The sequence below is a fragment of the Eucyclogobius newberryi genome, unplaced genomic scaffold, assembly GCF_026437365.1.
Source record: "Eucyclogobius newberryi isolate DKJ021-1_F unplaced genomic scaffold, fEucNew1.0.hap1 SCAF_12, whole genome shotgun sequence".
Taxonomy (NCBI): Eukaryota; Metazoa; Chordata; class Actinopteri; order Gobiiformes; family Gobiidae; genus Eucyclogobius; species Eucyclogobius newberryi.
In genome coordinates, this window is record NW_027315746.1 from 8,643,204 (window position 1) to 8,663,638 (window position 20,435).

The 20,435-nt window shown below is 39.4% G+C and overlaps 1 protein-coding gene across 1 annotated transcript in view; it reads right to left on the reverse strand.

Moving 5' to 3' along the window:
- LOC140356025 (noelin-3) overlaps positions 1-18,636 on the reverse strand; it is a 38,495-nt gene extending 19,859 nt beyond the window's left edge. The window contains exon 1 of the mRNA XM_072440715.1: positions 18,523-18,636. The gene's annotated coding sequence lies outside the window, so the exon portion shown is untranslated. The remainder of the gene's footprint in view (positions 1-18,522) is intronic.
- Between the last annotated feature and the right edge of the window lie 1,799 nt (positions 18,637-20,435).

The following is a 20,435-nucleotide window of genomic DNA, read 5'->3' on the forward strand; positions in this document are numbered from 1 at the left end:
CGCCCTCGCACGCATTCTCACGGCGCAATTCACACTTTACATGACACCAAACTTCCAGAAACTTCGCAGGTGATTTTTTACTCTCTCGAAGGTTGTGTTTGCCCTTTAAACACTTCAGAAACGACTCTCGAACCCCACCCCGTTCTCCCCGTTCTCCCCGTTCTCCCCGTTCTCCTCTCCTCTTCTCTGGCCTCGCGTGTCGTCGTTGGCGGCGGAGCGTTTGCCCTCTCGTTTGTTTCTCCCCGCCGCCTTTTCCTCTCCCCGAACCGTAAATACGGTTTTGTCCTTGATGAACCGCGGCCTTTCTCGGCCCCGTCCAACTCGGCGCGGGGAAGGTGCTGCTGGGAAACGCTGATAACCCTGATTTGTGCGAGGCGTTCCCCGTTCTTTATGGCACGGCGCACGCCTCGCTGCACCGCCGAACAAAGCGGCGGCATCAAAGGAGGAACTGGAGCCGGAGCGTGTGCGGGGACTGGATAAGTGTGCACCTTTCTTCCTTTCATCGCTTTCTCGTAGCGGATATCGGCGTAATGTGTTTTTTTCTGCGAATGTGAGATCGGTTGCCGGCTCTGCTGAATGTCTTTCCCTGTCCGTTTCTCCCAATTTAACACTGCTTATGGACCTGTTTTAAAGACTTAAAGACCAATGCATAGTAGAAGTGGGAAATACATCAACATTTAGATGAATAGAGTGATATTTTTTCACTTTTTTGTGGTAATTTTACAGTCTATTCCCATTTGTCTGGTACTTTTGGAGACTCTCATTTTTGTTAATAGGTCATAGTAAGTTAGCGTGTCAGAAAAGTCACGCAATGAAGGTTTTGAGACATGTTTACGTCATTTTAGAAACACTTTTAATGTTAAAATAATGCAAATAATGATCACTTGAACGGCAAAGTCAAATGTAAGTGCAAAAAATCCGGCGCCAAAGTAGAAAGCTGCTCTCCAGCCATTGGACGAACACCAAACGCAAAAACACTTTCCACAGAGAGAAGCCTGCCACCATCGAATCGTTTAAATTGTTGGGAGTTTCATGAGTTTCACTTGCCAATTGTGACGCAGCGTTTTGTTCGAGCCGACGGTGAAAAGGGCCAAAGCCTGAAACGAGACGGAACCGACTTCAGTCACTGTGAATTCAGAGTGAGTCATAACACACACTGCAAAGACCAATGTTTGATTAGTCGACTCATTATTTTATCAGGCCTATGACTATTTACAATGTATATAAACTTAATTGGACAGAATCTGAAACACTTCTTCTGCACAAGAGATTCAAAATATTCAAGAGGATTTTCATTGCATTCAACAAAAGTGTTCATTCAAAACTGTTGATGAATTCAAGCAAAAGTAAATGTACGTTGTTCTCCAAAAGTGAGAAATGTACGTGTTCTTACGCTTGATGGCGAAGTGATTTAATTAGTGCTAACGTGAAGGGAATAAAAACCTGGATGAGACTTAATTATCTGCTTCTTAACACTGAAAAAATCGAGGTCATTGTAGTAGACCCTGAACGTCTGCGAGATTAGACTTCTGTAACTCCTGCTCACAGCGTGTCCTAAAAGCTCCATCAAAAAATTGGTTCAAAAGAAGAGAGCACATTACGCCGGTGCTGGAGTCTCGTCACTGGCTCCTGTCGAGTTTAGAATCAAATTTAAAATCCTCCTCCTGACCTACAAAGCCATAAATGACATGGCCCCTCCCACCTCAAAGATGCTATAGAACCATATCATCCAAACAGAGCTCTTCACTCTCAAAATGCTGGACTTCTGGTGGTCCCAAGAGTCTCTAAAAGCACAGTAGAATGTAGACCCTTCTGGTGGTGCCAATAGTCTCTAAAAACACAGTAGGAGCTAGAGCCTTCTGGTGGTCCCAAGAGTCTCTAAAAGCACAGTAGGAGGTCGAGCCTTCTGGTGGTCCCAAGAGTCTCTAAAAGCACAGTAGAATGTAGACCCTTCTGGTGGTGCCAATAGTCTCTAAAAACACAGTAGGAGCTAGAGCCTTCTGGTGGTCCCAAGAGTCTCTAAAAGCACAGTAGGAGGTCGAGCCTTCTGGTGGTCCCAAGAGTCTCTAAAAGCACAGTAGGAGGTCGAGCCTTCTGGTGGTCCCAAGAATCTCTAAAAGCACAGTAGGAGGTCGAGCCTTCTGGTGGTCCCAAGAGTCTCTAAAAACACAGTAGGAGCTAGAGCCTTCTGGTGGTCCCAAGAGTCTCTAAAAGCACAGTAGGAGGTAGAGCTCCTGTGTGATGGAATCAGCTCCTGACCATGTTAAAGAGGCCGACACAGTCTCTTCATTTAAGACCAGGCTTAAAACGTTCCTCTTTGAAACCCTTTTACAAATACTCGGGAGCATCTGGATCCACCATAAACTCTCTTTTAACGAACAAGTACAAGAGTTTTCCTCTTGATTGTATAACACAGTTAATCCAGTCTACATTTCTCTCAGGTCTGGATTATGGTGACATTACATTTTTGTGTTCAGCTGTAAGGTTCAGCTGTAAGGTTCAGCTGTAAGGACAGATGTAAGGTTCATTACAGGAGAAGGAGACAGAACTCACCACTGTCACTGCCTTTCGTGTGTACATAAAGCTCTCATTGGGGTTTTGCCTGAATGTTGAACCCGTTTGCTGAACATCAGAGCAGATTTATGTCGATTAAGATCTCAGGACGTTGTTATTTTGGAGTTACACAGAGTCACCACTGAGTCAAGGAAAAAGACTTTGCTCCCGGACTCCGGAACCAAACACAAAGTCGTCTCAAATTTAATCATGTTGTGCCTTTTAATGGATTCAAACACTGGTTAGAGACGACCCACGAAATCACTGCTCTTGCTTTACATTTTGTATTATTATTGATTATTTTATTGGCATTTCATCAGGATATCACGTGTTCTTTTTTTGTGTGTGTTTCACAGGCACCAATGAAAAGTAGAGGTTTTTTCTTGTATTTAATAAATTGCCAGAGATTCTAAAGACTTTGAGCTTTTGCCAGTGCCATGTTTCGTCCCCTTTAAATGTCTTTAGTCAACCAAGAATCTTAGTCCACAATCCTCGTAACAATTATTTCAAATTCAATTCACTTTTCACATATTAAGCTAAAATAAAGTGTATGCACAGTATGTCTGCTGCAGGTTTGTCCCTCTGAACTTTTGGAACAGTGCTTTTCTCCCACAGACGGGAAGACATACGGAAAAGCAATTTGAATTTAAATGATAAAAGATGACAATTATTAAGCTGACACAACGTCCTCTCAAAATAACCACATATTTGGATCTCTACAAACATGTTCTGAAATAAATGGGATTCTTGTCTTGGCTGGAATTTTCATTTAAAAACATAAATTGCAAACAAAATCGCAACAATTTGATGTTTTTTGAAAACCGTTCAGTCCAAGATGGAAATCAAAGACAGAATTAACTTTAACAACCAGTTTTTAGGATGAATAACAGCTTCAGTTTACAATTTACTTGCTTTTAATAGAAAACAATGAATGAATGCGATTTCATGAGCATAAATAATAAGCGATTTCATTTAAGATACTTTGTCTCTTTAAAAACAAATAAAAAAATGGCTTTCGATGTTAATTCCCTAAACGTGAACAATGCAGACTTTGAAGAATTGCCATTTAACACACGAAAATAGCCACGTTTCCTCTTTCAACGTCTGAACTCTGCTCCAAAACCGCACGTTTTTACCGACAAAGGCTCAAACATCTCGATTAAAGCGCCCAAAGCTGATCACGGATGAATTAAACAGAAAAGACTGGATCTCGCTCTCGATTAAAACTGAATTAACGTCGTGGCCCCGGTTGAACTTATAATTTGCACCTGCCCGGAGCCCGCCTTTAGCAACATTAATCATGAAATTCATCTTCTTTATTAACTCAGTAATGCCTGTCATTTGTGTGTTTTTTTACATTTGAATAAGTCTCATCCGTCCATTGTTCGACATCCGTCTCAGCTCGGCTCACGATGATCTTTGTCATCGGATTCTGAGGAAATTGTTCTCATTATCAAAGCATTAATATAGATTATTGAGTTCATTTTTAATGTGTTCTGACCCCGGGAAGAAACTCAATCTCCAATTTCTACTTGAGAAGAACATTGCTTTCTCTTTCACATGTTTATTCCGCAGTGTTCAGTTCCAGGTGGTGGATGTCGTGGACCATGAACTCCATCTGAATTTACACAAATGACGTGTTGTTTTTGACAAGAAATCAACGCTGCTGCGACGCGGTTTTAAAAGTAAGGAGTGTCTACAGAGCCGCGGCGCGTGGCCGAAACTGCTGGGCTATTTGACCGCACCAGGTTAAGGTTAGGGTCAGGGTTAGGGTTAGGGTTAGGGATAAGGTTAGGGTTAGGGATAAGGGTAAGGTCAGGGTCAGGGTCAGGGTTAAGGTTAAGGTTAGGGTTAAGGTTAGGGTTAGGGTTAGGGTTAGGGATAAGGGTAAGGTCAGGGTCAGGGTTAGGGTTAGGGTTAAGGTTAAGGTTAAGGTCAGGGTCAGGGTTAAGGTTAAGGTCAGGGTCAGGGTCAGGGTTAAGGTTAGGGTTAGCCATGAGGCTATATGGCCGTGGGTTAGGGTCCTGGTTGAGTCCTGGTTGAGTCCTGGTTGAGTCCTGGTTTAGTCCTGGTTGAGTCCTGGTTGAGTCCTGGTTTAGTCCTGGTTGAGTCCTGGTTGAGTCCTGGTTTAGTCCTGGTTTAGTCCTGGTTTGAGGTTACAGGTTGTTTTTGCTGCTGCGACGCGGTTTTAAAAGTCATAAAAAGTCTCCACTCGTCCTTCAGTCCTTCAGCTGCTCTGACGACGCACTAATCTGCTGAAACGCTCCTCTTCGCTCTTCTTCTTCTTTTTCTGTCTTTCTCTTGACTTGAGTGAAGCGCTTCCTCCCCTTCCTTCCAGCTCCTCTCACGCTCTGAATGGATCTGTCGCGTGGCCAGATGAACGCTCTCCAGCTCCGCTCTGATAAAGACTCTGAATCCACACAGCTGTCTGCTCTCAGGGGCCAGCTCCTGGTTGACCGCTGCTTTTATGAGACGTTCTGAGGCTTTTTTGAAATGATTTGCTGACGTAATCCTGGTTTAGTCCCAGTGAAACTTGGGCGAGAGGCTCAGTTGTGACGCGGGTTTGTTCAGGTTTAGTCCCTCAGGTTTGAACCTAATTGTTGGATGTTTTAGTCCCTTTTAACTGCTGTTTTGCACTTCTGGTTGATGCTAACTGCCTTTCGTTGTCTTAGTACCTGTACTCTGTGCAATGACAATAAAGTTGAATCTAATCTAATCTAAATCCTCCTTTAATCCCATTGTATTTCTTGCTTAAAAGGTTTAATCTATGAAGATGTCTTAATTAAAGATTTTGAGATATTGAGGCGTAAAATATGTGACAAGAATTAAAGTAAATACAGTTGGACTCACCACTTTTTTTTCTGACTTTTATTGTTCAATTTCAATGTGAAAATCCTAATTTAGACTTGAGTCAGAACTAAAAATCTTAGCATTTTTTAGACGAGGTTTGAACCTAGTTTAGCCCTGGTTTTCAGTTAGACCTGGTTTAGTCCCGGTTTTAGGTTAGCCGTGGTTTGGTCCTGGTTTTCAGTTAGTCCTGGTTTAGTCCCGGTTTTAGGTTAGCCGTGGTTTGGTCCTGGTTTTCAGTTAGTCCTGGTTTAGTCCCGGTTTTAGGTTAGCCGTGGTTTGGTCCTGGTTTTCAGTTAGTCCTGGTTTTGCCCTGGTTTAGTCTTGGTTTTGCCCTGGTTTAGTCCTAGTTTAGTCTTGTTTTTGCCCTGGTTTTAGTCCTAGTTTAGTCCTGGTTTTGCCCTTGTTTAGTCTTGGTTTTGCCCTGATTTAGTCCTAGTTTAGTCCTGGTTTAGTCCTGGTTTAGTCCTGGTTTAGTCTTGGTTTAGTCTTGGTTTAGTCCTGGTTTAGTCCTGGTTTAGTTCTGGTTTAGTCCTGGTTTAGTCTTGGTTTAGTCCTGGTTTAGTCTTGGTTTAGTCTTGGTTTAGTCCTAGTTTAGTCTTGGTTTAGTCCTGGTTTAGTCTTGGTTTAGTCCTGGTTTAGTCCTGGTTTAGTCCTAGTTTAGTCTTGGTTTAGTCTTGGTTTAGTCCTGGTTTTGCCCTGGTTTAGTCACATCATTATCTTATGTATCTAATTTATGGCTCAATTATGAATAGAACCAATCTTAAAATCACGATTCAATCTCAAACCGCCATGATGCATAATATGATACATTTGTACGTTCACTCCAGTTTGAGAACCACCGGCTCCTGCTTATTCAGTGAGCGGCTGAACATGAGGGACGTGTCACGAACGAGGAGCAGCAGCTTTCAGCTCCTGGACAAAAACAATGGTCGATTAGGTTTTTCTCGCCCGAGCGGACTCCAAAACTAAAGCCCCGATGCCAAAGTCTTCTGGAGGCAAAGTGCTCACGGATGTTAGCTCTACACACGTTCAATTCAGCGCTGGAAATCTTGACATAAATAAAAGAGGCGGCTGTGCAAAGTCACACAATCTGTGCAGAAGTACGAAGCATGGAACTAAAGCTGATGTCGATGTCCAGATTTAAGGAAAGGGACACATAAGGTGAGCTTTAAAGACTGTCCTAACTAGACCTGCAATTAACAATTAGATCATTTATTCATCTGGTGGCTACTCTATTGATATATCGATTCGTTGTTTGGATCATGAAAGGTCGGTGAATATGAGATTTTTGCTATAAAATTCATACAATTTTGTCGAACAGCATCTCAATAACGTCCTAATATTATTAGGACGTTATTGAGATGTTGTTCGACAAAATTGTTTTTTCATTAACAAAAAAAACACATTTTACATGTTTTTGAGTCATTTTGGGGTAATTACTGCTCTGTTCGAGCCCAACACCTCTTCTTTCAGCATGTTCTGGAGTCTGTTTGTAGTTTAGAAATCTATTATTCGAGTTCCAAATTAGCGAAAGATTATGTCAGTGTGTGATTAGTTGCGATTCATTGATTAACACGTTTCGGCTCTGGTCTTACCAGGGCTGAGCTGACACAAGACAGATTGACACGTGTGACGATCTCAGTCGAGTTCTACACATTAACGATCTGTAACTGCCCCAAAGCCAAAGTGGAAACCAAACCAAACTGCTGCTCTGTGATTGGCTGTGACCTGCTGGTGGTTCCACCTCAAACTCAGCGGGAGCAGCAGAGACTCGGTGAACTCACAGATGTCACAGAAATGCATGTTGTTGGGCAAAGTCCTGGCTCACTGATCTGTTTGCACGGTCCTCATCCATCCATCTTTTTCCAATGATGCAGGTCAGAGGGGCAGCAGTCCAATTAGAGACTTTGGTCATTCCCCAGCGTCCATGACCACAGGTGAGGTTAGGCGTAGATTGACCAGTAAATCGAGACTCGGCTCCTTCTTTATTATTAATATTATATAATCCACCTTAAAAGGCACTGAAAGCACTGCAATTTTGAGAATGTGGATGGAGTGTCCTGCCTGAGGAAACGACAACATCCCCTCTAGCGCCCCCCCCCGTGGCACCTCGTGTTCTAACCAGGGCCTGTCCTGCTTAGCGTCCGAGATGCACCGCTCCATCTGCCGATCTCACGCTCCATCCTTCCCTCGCTCGTGAACAAGACCCCGAGATACTTCAACTCCTCCACTTGAGGCGGGGACTCGACACCACCTGGAGAGGGCACGCCACCCTTTTCCGGTCGAGAACCACGGCCTCGGATTTGGAGGTGTTGATTGTCCTCCCAGCTGCTGGAGGGAGAGGGCTTTCGAAACAGGATTCATCAAACTGGTGTGAATGGAGCTAAATACAACTCCAAGGATGTTGTTGATGAGGAAGCAATGGCACAATTTTGCATAATATGTGTCCTTTAAACCTACAAAACCATTTAAAACTAGCTTACACAATCTAAGTGCTTTATTTTGTTATTTTATCTCATCTCTTTTGTCCATCAATGTGGTTTCAACAGTGTTCAGACTCGGGTAAAAGCTTTAGTCATGTCGTCGCTGGACCGTCGTCAGCTCAGGCTTGTGTTTAGACAGTATTTACCATCAGCGTGTACTTCTTTTACTTTGATGGAGCGCCGTGTGGAGGCAACTTACATCTTTTGGCTTCGGTCCAGGCTCAATGACGGTGCGATGCGCTCGGTGTCTGCAATAAACACGAGAGCGCGCCAGAAGCAAAGTCGTCCTCCACATCATTTAAATTCTGATGGACTCATTCAACACCTAATATATTCTTTCCTTCATCCACAAGTGGTGCTCTGCCGAGTGCGAGTCTGCAGGGACATTTCGGTGATTGTGGAAGAGTCTGTGCTCGATAAGGAAGTTTAACCACGTCTGGACGAGTTTAACCACAAACCAAATCTGTTGTAAAAGCAGAACTGAAACCATCAGATGCTTCAGAAACGGTGCCCTAATGTCTACTATGTTTTCGAAGTGGACATATTATACGTTCTTTCAGCTTTAAATGGCTTTTGAACATGTCACCTTGGGATAAGTATTTTACAAACTACACCTCAGTTTCCATTTAGGTATTTAGGCATTGGACGTGAGAACCAGGACCAGATGTTTGAGGGTCGAGGCCTCAGCACCGAAGGTGGACAACACAACACTACTGTAACTACTGTAACTACTGTAACTAACGTAACTACTGTAACTACTGTAACTAACGTAACTACTGTAACTACTGTAACTACTGTAACTACTGTAACTACTGTAACTAACGTAACTACTGTAACTACTGTAACTACTGTAACTACTGTAACTACTGTAACTAACGTAACTACTGTAACTACTGTAACTACTGTAACTACTGTAACTAACGTAACTACTGTAACTACTGTAACTACTGTAACTAACGTAACTACTGTAACTACTGTAACTACTGTAACTACTGTAACTACTGTAACTAACGTAACTACTGTAACTACTGTAACTACTGTAACTACTGTAACTACTGTAACTAACGTAACTACTGTAACTACTGTAACTACTGTAACTACTGTAACTAACGTAACTACTGTAACTACTGTAACTACTGTAACTACTGTAACTAACGTAACTACTGTAACTACTGTAACTACTGTAACTACTGTAACTAACGTAACTACTGTAACTACTGTAACTACTGTAACTAACGTAACTACTGTAACTACTGTAACTACTGTAACTACTGTAACTACTGTAACTAACGTAACTACTGTAACTACTGTAACTAACGTAACTACTGTAACTACTGTAACTACTGTAACTAATGTAACTGCTGTAACTACTGTAACTACTGTAACTACTGTAACTACTGTAACTACTGTAACTACTGTAACTAACGTAACTACTGTAACTACTGTAACTACTGTAACTAACGTAACTACTGTAACTACTGTAACTACTGTAACTAACGTAACTACTGTAACTACTGTAACTACTGTAACTACTGTAACTACTGTAACTAACGTAACTACTGTAACTACTGTAACTACTGCAACTAATGTAACTACTGTAACTACTGTAACTACTGCAACTAATGTAACTACTGTAACTACTGTATCTACTGTAACTACTGTAACTACTGCAACTAATGTAACTACTGTAACTACTGTAACTAATGTAACTACTGTAACTACTGTAACTACTGTAACTAACGTAACTACTGCAACTAATGTAACTACTGTAACTACTGTAACTAATGTAACTACTGTAACTACTGTAACTACTGCAACTAATGTAACTAATGTAACTACTGTAACTACTGTAACTACTGCAACTAATGTAACTACTGTAACTACTGTAACTACTGCAACTAATGTAACTACTGTAACTACTGTAACTAATGTAACTACTGTAACTACTGTAACTACTGCAACTAATGTAACTACTGTAACTACTGTAACTACTGTAACTACTGCAACTAATGTAACTACTGTAACTACTGTAACTACTGTAACTAATGTAACTAATGTACCTACTGTAACTAATGTGTAACTACTGTAACTACTGTAACTACTGTAACTACTGCAACTAATGTAACTACTGGTAACTAATGTAACTACTGTAACTAATGTAACTGAATGTAACTACTGTAACTACTGTAACTACTGTAACTACTGTAACTAATGTAACTACTGTAACTACTGTAACCTACTGTAACTACTGTAACTACTGTAACTAATGTAACTACTGTAACTACTGTCAACTAATGTAACTACTGTAACTACTGTAACTACTGTAACTACTGCAACTAATGTAACTACTGTAACTACTGTAACTACTGTAACTACTGTCTAACTAACTGTAACTACTGTAACTACTGTAACTAATTACTAATGTAACCTACTGTAACTACTGTAACTACTGTAACTAATGTAAACTAACAGTAACTAACTGTAACTACTGTAACGTACTGTAACTACTGTAACTACTGTAACTAACGTAACTACTGTAACTACTGTAACTACTGTAACTACTGTAACTACTGTAACTACGTAACTACTGTAACTACTGTAATACTACTGTACTACTGTAACTAACGTAACTACTGTAACTACTGTAACTACTGTAACTACTGTAACTACTGTACGTAACTAACGTAACTACTGCAACTACTGTAACTACTGTAACTACTGTAACTACTGAAACTAACGTAACTACTGTAACTACTGTAACTACTGTAACTACTGTAACTACTGTAACTAACGTAACTACTGTAACTACTGTAACTAACGTAACTACTGTAACTACTGTAACTACTGTAACTAATGTAACTGCTGTAACTACTGTAACTACTGTAACTACTGTAACTAACGTAACTACTGTAACTACTGTAACTACTGTAACTACTGTAACTACTGTAACTACTGCAACTAATGTAACTACTGTAACTACTGTAACTAATGTAACTAATGTAACTACTGTAACTACTGTAACTACTGTAACTAACGTAACTACTGTAACTACTGTAACTACTGTAACTAACGTAACTACTGTAACTACTGTAACTACTGTAACTACTGTAACTACTGTAACTAACGTAACTACTGTAACTACTGTAACTACTGTAACTACTGTAACTAACGTAACTACTGTAACTACTGTAACTACTGTAACTACTGTAACTAACGTAACTACTGTAACTACTGTAACTACTGTAACTACTGTAACTACTGTAACTAACGTAACTACTGTAACTACTGTAACTACTGTAACTACTGTAACTACTGTAACTACTGTAACTACTGTAACTACTGTAACTAACTGTAACCTACTGTAACTACTGTAACTACTGTAACTAATGTAACTGCTGTAACTACTGTAACTACTGTAACTACTGTAACTAACGTAACTACTGTAACTACTGTAACTACTGTAACTACTGTAACTACTGTAACTAACGTAACTACTGTAACTACTGTAACTACTGTAACTACTGTAACTAACGTAACTACTGTAACTACTGTAACTACTGTAACTAACGTAACTACTGTAACTACTGTAACTACTGTAACTACTGTAACTACTGTAACTAACGTAACTACTGTAACTACTGTAACTAACGTAACTACTGTAACTACTGTAACTACTGCAACTAATGTAACTACTGTAACTACTGTAACTACTGCAACTAATGTAACTACTGTAACTACTGTATCTACTGTAACTACTGTAACTACTGCAACTAATGTAACTACTGTAACTACTGTAACTAATGTAACTACTGTAACTACTGTAACTACTGTAACTAACGTAACTACTGCAACTAATGTAACTACTGTAACTACTGTAACTAATGTAACTACTGTAACTACTGTAACTACTGTAACTAATGTAACTAATGTAACTACTGTAACTACTGTAACTACTGCAACTAATGTAACTACTGTAACTACTGTAACTACTGCAACTAATGTAACTACTGTAACTACTGTAACTAATGTAACTACTGTAACTACTGTAACTACTGCAACTAATGTAACTACTGTAACTACTGTAACTACTGTAACTACTGCAACTAATGTAACTACTGTAACTACTGTAACTACTGTAACTAATGTAACTAATGTACCTACTGTAACTAATGTAACTACTGTAACTAATGTACCTACTGTAACTACTGTAACTACTGTAACTACTGTAACTACTGCAACTAATGTAACTACTGTAACTAATGTAACTACTGTAACTAATGTAACTAATGTAACTACTGTAACTAATGTAACTAATGTAACTACTGTAACTACTGTAACTACTGTAACTACTGTAACTAATGTAACTACTGTAACTAATGTACCTACTGTAACTACTGTAACTACTGTAACTACTGTAACTACTGCAACTAATGTAACTACTGTAACTACTGTAACTACTGTAACTACTGCAACTAATGTAACTACTGTAACTACTGTAACTACTGTAACTACTGCAACTAATGTAACTACTGTAACTACTGTAACTAATGTAACTAATGTACCTACTGTAACTACTGTAACTACTGTAACTAATGAAACTACTGTAACTAATGTAACTACTGTAACTACTGTAACTACTGCAACTAATGTAACTACTGTAACTACTGTAACTACTGTAACTACTGCAACTAATGTAACTACTGTAACTACTGTAACTAATGTAACTACTGTAACTAATGTACCTACTGTAACTACTGTAACTACTGTAACTACTGTAACTACTGCAACTAATGTAACTACTGTAACTAATGTAACTACTGTAACTAATGTAACTAATGTAACTACTGTAACTACTGTAACTAATGTAACTACTGTAACTACTGTAACTACTGTAACTAATGTAACTACTGTAACTAATGTACCTACTGTAACTACTGTAACTACTGTAACTACTGTAACTACTGCAACTAATGTAACTACTGTAACTACTGTAACTACTGTAACTACTGTAACTACTGTAACTACTGTAACTAATGTAACTAATGTACCTACTGTAACTAATGTAACTACTGTAACTAATGTACCTACTGTAACTACTGTAACTACTGTAACTACTGTAACTACTGCAACTAATGTAACTACTGTAACTAATGTAACTACTGTAACTAATGTAACTAATGTAACTACTGTAACTAATGTAACTAATGTAACTACTGTAACTACTGTACCTACTGTAACTACTGTAACTACTGTAACTACTGTAACTAATGTAACTACTGTAACTAATGTAACTACTGCAACTACTGTAACTACTGTAACTACTGTAACTACTGTAACTACTGCAACTACTGTAACTAATGTACCTACTGTAACTAATGTAACTAATGTAACTACTGTAACTACTGTAACTAATGTAACTACTGTAACTAATGTAACTAATGTAACTACTGTAACTAATGTAACTAATGTAACTACTGTAACTACTGCAACTAATGTAACTAATGTACCTACTGTAACTACTGTAACTACTGTAACTACTGTAACTACTGTAACTAATGTAACTACTGTAACTAATGTACCTACTGTAACTAATGTAACTACTGTAACTAATGTACCTACTGTAACTACTGTAACTACTGTAACTACTGCAACTAATGTAACTACTGTAACTAATGTAACTACTGCAACTAATGTAACTAATGTACCTACTGTAACTAATGTAACTAATGTAACTACTGTAACTACTGTAACTAATGTAACTACTGTAACTACTGTAACTACTGCAACTAATGTAACTACTGTAACTAATGTAACTAATGTAACTACTGTAACTAATGTAACTAATGTAACTACTGCAACTAATGTAACTACTGTAACTACTGTAACTACTGTAACTACTGCAACTAATGTAACTACTGTAACTAATGTAACTACTGTAACTAATGTAACTACTGTAACTACTGTAACTAATGTAACTACTGTAACTACTGTAACTACCGCAACTAATGTAACTAATGTAACTACTGCAACTAATGTAACTAATGTAACTACTGTAACTACTGTAACTACTGTAACTAATGTAACTAATGTAACTACTGTAACTAATGTAACTACTGTAACTACTGCAACTAATGTAACTACTGTAACTACTGTAACTAATGTAACTAATGTAACTACTGTAACTAATGTAACTAATGTAACTACTGTAACTAATGTACCTACTGTAACTAATGTACCTACTGTAACTAATGTAACTACTGTAACTACTGTAACTACTGTAACTAATGTAACTACTGTAACTAATGTACCTACTGTAACTAATGTAACTACTGTAACTAATGTAACTACTGCAACTAATGTAACTACTGTAACTACTGTAACTAATGTAACTACTGCAACTAATGTAACTACTGTAACTAATGTAACTACTGTAACTACTGTAACTACTGCAACTAATGTAACTACTGTAACTACTGTAACTAATGTAACTACTGTAACTACTGTAACTAATGTAACTACTGCAACTAATGTAACTACTGTAACTAATGTAACTACTGTAACTACTGTAACTAATGTAACTACTGTAACTACTGTAACTACTGCAACTAATGTAACTACTGTAACTACTGTAACTACTGTAACTACTGTAACTAATGTAACTACTGTAACTACTGTAACTACTGTAACTACTGTAACTAATGTAACTACTGTAACTACTGTAACTAATGTAACTACTGCAACTAATGTAACTACTGTAACTAATGTAACTACTGTAACTACTGTAACTAATGTAACTACTGTAACTACTGTAACTACTGCAACTAATGTAACTACTGTAACTACTGTAACTACTGCAACTAATGTAACTACTGTAACTAATGTAACTACTGTAACTACTGTAACTACTGTAACTAATGTAACTACTGCAACTACTGTAACTACTGTAACTACTGCAACTACTGCAACTAATGTAACTACTGTAACTAATGTAACTACTGTAACTACTGTAACTACTGCAACTAATGTAACTACTGTAACTAATGTAACTACTGTAACTACTGTAACTACTGTAACTAATGTAACTACTGTAACTACTGTAACTAATGTAACTAATGTAACTACTGTAACTAATGAAACTACTGTAACTACTGTAACTAATGTAACTACTGTAACTACTGTAACTACTGTAACTAATGAAACTACTGTAACTACTGTAACTAATGAAACTAATGTAACTACTGTAACTACTGTAACTAATGTAACTACTGTAACTACTGTAACTAATGTAACTACTGTAACTAATGAAACTACTGTAACTACTGTAACTACTGTAACTAATGAAACTACTGTAACTACTGTAACTAATGTAACTAATGTAACTACTGTAACTACTGTAACTAATGAAACTACTGTAACTACTGTAACTAATGTAACTACTGTAACTACTGCAACTAATGTAACTACTGTAACTACTGTAACTAATGTAACTACTGTAACTACTGTAACTACTGCAACTAATGTAACTACTGTAACTACTGTAACTACTGTAACTACTGTAACTAATGTAACTACTGTAACTACTGTAACTACTGCAACTAATGTAACTACTGTAACTACTGTAACTACTGTAACTAATGTAACTACTGTAACTACTGTAACTACTGCAACTAATGTAACTACTGTAACTACTGTAACTACTGTAACTACTGTAACTAATGAAACTACTGTAACTACTGTAACTAATGTAACTACTGTAACTACTGTAACTACTGTAACTAATGAAACTACTGTAACTACTGTAACTAATGTAACTACTGTAACTACTGTAACTAATGAAACTACTGTAACTACTGTAACTAATGTAACTACTGTAACTACTGTAACTAATGAAACTACTGTAACTACTGTAACTAATGTAACTACTGTAACTACTGTAACTACTGTAACTAATGTAACTACTGTAACTACTGTAACTACTGTAACTAATGAAACTAATGACACTACTGTAACTACTATAACTACTGTAACTACTGTAACTAATGAAACTACTGTAACTACTGTAACTAATGACACTACTGTAACTACTATAACTACTGTAACTACTGTAACTAATGAAACTACTGTAACTACTGTAACTACTGTAACTACTGTAACTACTGTAACTAATGACACTACTGTAACTACTATAACTACTGTAACTACTGTAACTAATGAAACTAATGAAACTACTGTAACTACTGTAACTACTGTAACTAATGACACTACTGTAACTACTATAACTACTGTAACTACTGTAACTAATGAAACTAATGAAACTACTGTAACTACTGTAACTACTGTAACTAATGAAACTACTGTAACTACTGTAACTAATGAAACTAATGACACTACTGTAACTACTATAACTACTGCAACTACTGTAACTAATGTAACTACTGTAACTACTGTAAATATGGGTCACACAAAATATCCCCACCACTATTTCAGTTGAGTTGATACAATAAAATAACTACTGATAGCTTAGATTTCTGTGAGATATAACAAACATGGCTTTACAAGATTGCCCACCCAGAACTGAACCAGAAGTAAACCAGGACTGGACTAGAACCAGGTCTGAATCAAACGTCCAAAGTCGAGTTAAACAGGGACTAAACCAGACCAACTAAACAGGATCGTTTTTGTTTGTTTTAACATTTGGAAGATTGGCGTTGGCCGAATTAAATCACTTGGGGGGCCGGATCTGGCCCCCGGGCCTGATGTTGAATAGCCCTGCCTTAGTCACAGTGGACACAAGTTGACCTCAGAGCCTGGTGACAGTTAATGGACTTAAAAAACAAGATAATATTGCTGCAATTCTTAATCCTAGCAAGTTAGTGATTAATGAAGAGTGAAATTATTATAAGTGAGAGTTCAATTTGATTCCTTAAAAATAGTCTCGACGTGAAAGGAGAAAGGAGCAATAATAAAATGATCAAGGGCTCGTTGCTTTGACTCCTAAATGGACATATAAACGACTGCCTTTTGAAATAGCAGAGTTCATTTAAATGCTGCGGCTGATGAATAAATTAAGGCTCCACAGTTTTTAGTAATGACGAATTTTGGATTGCAGTGTTTTAATTGCAGTGCACATTTGAGGTCCGCACAAGGTTAGCACATTTCCCACAGACTTTTTTGCTGTTCGCAGAGGAAATGATGTTACTTAAACAACCGCAGACTTAGCCATTTGCAAATTTGCGACTAATCTTGCAACCTTAATTGGGGGAAGAAGTACAAGAAAAAACACCATCCTCCCTTTAAATAAAACTCATTACAAGTACGTGTCTTATAACTCGTGACCACCCCGTCCCACCAAAACAGAATGTCCCACGTTTTCCTTGATGCCACATGAATGGTATAAACAGATTCAGATGCAAAATCTACAATCTTTTTTCTCTCACTATTTTTGGGTTTTCTGGCTTGGGCTGATTATGATTAAAAGTCGACTAATCATATTTCTATTTCTGTTGTACATTGAGACTTTTTAAATGTATTATCAACTAACTAAAGGTTGAAATGTGGTGACTGAAGGCTTCTAAGTAGAAAATATTTACGAATAAACTGTACTAAAGATGGAAAAAAAGAAAATAAAAATTCAAGACACTGTTGCAGAAAGCGAAGCAGAATGTTAGATGGCTCCAGGAATGTTACCCATCCCCCATGAACCAGCAACACTGTCTTCACCAGACCCCCCCTGAACCTCTGCCAGGACACACCGGGTCGTGGACCCCCAGAGGCCCCTCCCCCATTGTCTCCAAAACGCTACTTTCCAACAATGGCTGAAGCTGACATCTTCATCCGTAAATAATGCACAAGTCAACAGACCTTGGAGCCATCAAAAATCTTCAAACACTAAACCCTGCACAAGGATCAGCACCACAGACAGCTCTACAGATCCAAAGCACTCAAAGGAGATCCACATCTGAGCCTCGGACACGTAAGACCTGAGAGTGGCTGATACTTGCAGAGTGGCACTAACGTGAGGTTCCCTTGCTTTATTCTACTGGAACTAATCAAAACTTAATTCTTAATACCAGCGTTTCCTTTCCCTAAGTTGAGCCCAGGCATAGTCTGTGTAACATAATGTGTCATTAATTGCTTTGATATTTTTGTCTTTTAGAGTCAATTAATCGAGTACTCCCCTTTCAGAAAATGAGACTGATGGTTTGCTGATCAAGCTTCAGATGGTGTCCCCTTTTAAAAAAAATATGAACTACCTAAAATCCTACACGTTTTCCACAATGCAATGCCTCGTCCCAGAGAATAATACATTACGTTTTGGAGCAACTGTGTGAGGAGGAAACAAGAGGAATAAGCTACATAAGCTCTCCGTGCTCTGTGTTAAAATCATATGTTGCTATTTTAGTCTCTATCGATGAGCTTAACATTTTCTGTCCCTTCATGTCCCACCGCATTCAACAACGTGTCCCTCTTTTTGTACAATCTGACGTGGAAATAGCAATAAATGAATGCATCGGCGAGAAAACGACATCCCGCAGCTTTGCACACAACACCGATACCACCGTGTGTCCTCTAATTGCGTTTCTAGAAAAGTTAATCAAGCAAAAAATGTAAAAAAAACAGGAACATTGAAACTTACAGCGGTCGGGCAGTATCCAAACAGCAGCAGGAACAGGAGCGGGTTCAGCACCACGGAGAGCGCCCACATTTCGCCGTCTCCCACACCGCGCAACAGAAAAAAAAAAAAAAAAAAAATACTCAAGTTTGGATTCGTGTATCGCGTGTCTTTACGTCCTGTCGGGGCCGGTCCCGCGCGGGCAGGTCCGTTCAGCCGCGGTCCCGCTTCCCACGTGCCCGTCCGCCGCGACTCGAGAGCAGCGGAAAGTTTGGCGGCATCACACACGGGGAGAGCGCGCGGAGAAACACGGGGAAACACGCAGAGGGCGCGAGCTCGCGGAGGTGACGGAGCCGCGTCGTCTCGCGTCTCGTGCGGCGGCGGCAGCGGCGGCGGCGGCTCTTTGCTGAGTGTTTGATGTTGTTGGACGCAGCTGCACGCGCTCGCAGGAAGTGAAGCGGAGTGCGCCGCGCGAGACTGTGCGGCCGCGGCTCCTCGTGCGGCTGCTTTAAAGACTCTGCCGCGGCGCGTGCACGTGCTGTTGACGGCGGGCACGCGCAGGGGACGTGGAACGCAAACGCTGGATCTCGACGTTTTGCTGCATGTCATTCCCAGGTCTTGTCCCCATTTCGTGCTGCACTGTCCAGTCAATTAAAGCCAAAACAAACCATTAATAAAGGACAACACGTTTTAAAGGAGACATGTTATTAAAAAAAATACATAATTATCTATGGTTGTTATAAAAGAAACATTTATGAGTTTTGAATCATATTGTGATAGTTATCCCTCATCATTGGCTTACGCAAAGTTGTATTTTGATTGGCTCATGCGTAGAGTGACCACATCAAATAGAAGATTGTTGATTGTGGAGGGACTTCATTGGATCCTCGTTTGGTGGAATGTCCGCTTTCTCCTGATTTTGTAAAAGTAAAGCGTAAAAAAGGTTTTGGTGAAGCCGTAAACTATTTGAGAAAGAAGTTTATTTGTAGAGCACAGTTCATACAAAAGTAACTCAAAGTGTTAAAATAGTAAAATCATATTCAAATCACAATACAGTATAAATCACAAGACAAAAATAAAAAGCATAAATAAGACATTAAGATATAATTAAAATGAATGAATTGTAGATAAAAGGTCTGCACTTGAGGCTAAACAGACACTAAACAGAACTGTTTTTAGCCTCGATTTAAACACTGTCAGCGTAAAGGGCCCGTCCCTCATCCTCAGGGAGACTTCAGGATTTTAGCTCCATAAGAACGCTGATTCCCCATGTTTAGTCCTGACTCTGGCACCAGCAGGAGGCCGGTCCATGTTTAGTCCTGACTCTGGCACCAGCAGGAGGCCGGTCCATGTTTAGTCCTGACTCTGGCACCAGCAGGAGGCCGGTCCATGTTTAGTCCTGACTCTGGCACCAGCAGGAGGCCGGTCCATGTTTAGTCCTGACTCTGGCACCAGCAGGAGGCCGGTCCATGTTTACTCCTGACTCTGGGCACCAGCAGGAGGCCGGTCCATGTTCAGTCCTGACTCTGGCACCAGCAGGAGGCCGGTCCATGTTTAGTCCTGACTCTGGCACCAGCAGGAGGCCGGTCCATGTTTAGTCCTGACTCTGGCACCAGCAGGAGGCCGGTCCATGTTTAGTCCTGACTCTGGCACCAGCAGGAGGCCGGTCCATGTTTAGTCCTGACTCTGGCACCAGCAGGAGGCCGGTCCATGTTCAGTCCTGACTCTGGCACCAGCAGGAGGCCGGTCCATGTTTAGTCCTGACTCTGGCACCAGCAGGAGGCCGGTCCATGTTTAGTCCTGACTCTGGCACCAACAGGAGGCCGGTCCCTGAGGTCCTCAGAGTCTGAGATGGTTCATATGGCACTAACATGTCCAGGATGCACTTTGGTGCTAGGCCATGGAGAGACTTGTACACAAGCAGAGCTTGGAGTACT